Here is a 2,675-nt window from a genome sequence, read left to right as displayed (position 1 = left end):
ACTAGTACCTAACGATTTCTACAAGTATGCTTAAGACAGGATTTTTGTCACTAATTGCTTTGTGATGGTTTTTGCCATCACACTAACGGCTTTGTAGTTTTATAATATAAAACTGTCTTTTATATAGAAAAATATTAATATAATAAAAAGAAAAAAAAAACTAGTGTTGGGAGTAAAGTAACCAAGGCCGTCATTTACTTTTGATGCAAGGAGGTTCTCACAAGTTACATAAATAGATGTGCATGCATGCATGTTGTTGGTAACACCAAAAACAATAATTTACCAAATAGACTTTTGCCTATTTTCTTGTTACATTGAATCTATATATACAACTAATTTTTGTAACATCAAAATTTAACTAATCACTAGTACACATATTAATTTCTAGTCATCTAACCAAAATTTATTGTTTCTCATGATTCGCCTCGTTTAACAGTCTTTTCGCTGTCGTCCTAAACGGACACGAAGAGCTAACGAAACCGTCAACCAAGTGGAGATACGTTTTTAGATCATGACACGTCGCAAAGTCGCTTTTGGTTAGGTATGGTGACGCGTCACTAGTTAGCCGAAGCTCTTTGCCAATGTCAGCATATCTGAACCACTCGTGGGCTTCATCGACATGTTTTCGTAGCCATCCTTGCAACCCTACACTTCTTTTGTTCATGTTGTTGGTACCATTATTATCAACTAAGAATCCGGGTACTTTCGTGATCACGTCGGTCGAGTTCACGATTCTCATAATCTGTGTCCCGCTATTTTCGAGCTGTGATCGAAAATTGCGGTTTCCGACACGGGGCCCGCCAAAGGAAACTACTGTTACCATTAGCCAGTCCTTAAATGTGGAGGTGATGTCATACGCCGTTAGTGTGGCTAGGGCCGCACCAAGGCTATGACCAGTCACCGTCACACTAAGTGGCTCATCGCCATATGTTTTGATGATTCTTGATATCTCTTCCCGCACCAAGTCTTGTAAACTCGGACACGTGGCATTTGCTGACGTGTACATACTAAGAAACCCTTTTTGCACCATTGCTTTTTTCCTTTCGGGTGCCACGTCATCAGGCAATGATGTCAACGTGCACGTAAATTCTCAATCCACTCAAGACACGTGGCAGTTCCCCTAAAGGCAATAACCACATCCCTACGACCCAATTGCGCGATCTCCTTCTTATCATTACAAACCGCCACGTAACCAATCCAGCTGGAATTCTTAGACCTCCAGCTAGGCATTCTCTCAATCCAACATGGCAAGTGGACCCACAAGTGGCATTTAAATTTTTAGTCACCATATATCCACTCCCCCCCAATCCACATCTTTTCAACATTTTATTTTTAGTAAACTTACATGTCCCATATTCCGGTGATGACGTGTCGAACTCGAAACACCGATAAGCCGCTTCGACAAAGTCCCCGTACCGGAGTATCTCATGACGAAGCCCATCGTCTAACGGATCAAGTAACCCTTCCCAATTCTTGATCCCTTGGTACTCCCTCCACTTCTTATTTAAATTATTCACCCTGTGAGTGATTCGGGCTTGACCCGAATCACTGTTCCATGAATTCACCACACGTAATCGTCTGGTAATTCGATGGCTTGTCCGAGTAGCCACATGAGGTGTGGGCTTGGTTAGGTTGCATGGTTTAACCATGCCAAGTGCACCACCCTTCATGAGTCTTTATTTAATATGTAATGTAACTATGTTACAATGTGTATGATATTAATATTTGGCTTGTGCTTAGAACTTTCATACTTGCAAATGATATATATATAGATGGATATATATGTATATATCTTAGAGAGAGAAAAAGGAAGGACGGTAGTGCATGAGTGCGTGTGTGCTCGTCTTCCTTTATCATGAATTTTGATTAACAATTTTGAAAAGTGTAAGTTGAAGTTATTTGGTGGGACCCACAGAATATATGTGAGGAGAAGAGGTAGAATCTCTTCATCTCCGACCATGCATTTTGACAAGAAGTATAACAACAAATTAATTAGTACTCCCGGAAGTGCATGTCACATTGCACTTTAAAGTTTAAATAAGAAAATAATTAAAAAGAATTTCATTTGGATATTAATAATATTAATAATTTAAACTCAACCCTACTTTCAAAAATAATATGTTCAAAAAATGTGGCTTGTGGCACAAAAAGAATCGAGAATGAAATACAAATGTCAAAAATACCCTCTATCTTATTGTTGGAGGTGGTGACGGTGATAGTGGTGGCGACGATGGTGATGTCGGCGGTGACGATAAGATGGCGTTATGAAGAAAATAAGGTGAAAGATAAATAGAATAGAAAAAAAAAATGTATAAAATAAAAGGAGCGGTTTGACGAGGAATGATTTTTATGTCTTTGTGTAATTGTTGATTATGTTATATTGACTAACTAAATATGTGCCTTCTTTTTCATTTCTTCATAACAGTCCATTTCTTTTAGTTTTTTATTCATGCATATCATATGCTATATAAAAAAGGGTTGGAGGAGGGAACCCTTACCCCGGTACCCATTTGGATACCCATCACCCCACCCGCAAGAGGTATGACGCCGGTAAAACACCTCCATTAAGTCCACGACAGATCTGGGCTGACCCTCAGGATCGAACCCGCGCCACTACGGCTTCCATGTCATGGTAGAACTTCATTGGTGACGGGTACCTCAAGGCCGCCCGAAGT

At 39.8% G+C, this 2,675-nt stretch overlaps 1 pseudogene; it reads right to left on the bottom strand.

Annotated features, from left to right (window-relative positions):
• Positions 1-232: 232 nt before the first annotated feature.
• LOC143544836 (phospholipase A(1) DAD1, chloroplastic pseudogene) lies at positions 233-1,670 on the bottom strand (annotated as a pseudogene).
• Positions 1,671-2,675: the final 1,005 nt, after the last annotated feature.

This window comes from Bidens hawaiensis, unplaced genomic scaffold (genome assembly GCF_021521415.1).
Source record: "Bidens hawaiensis isolate Kalapana, Puna unplaced genomic scaffold, B.hawaiensis_p1.1 tig00013761_1, whole genome shotgun sequence".
Classification (NCBI taxonomy): domain Eukaryota; kingdom Viridiplantae; phylum Streptophyta; class Magnoliopsida; order Asterales; family Asteraceae; genus Bidens; species Bidens hawaiensis.
The sequence above is the reverse complement of the archived record's forward strand: the minus strand, read 5'-3'. Positions and strand labels throughout refer to the sequence as shown.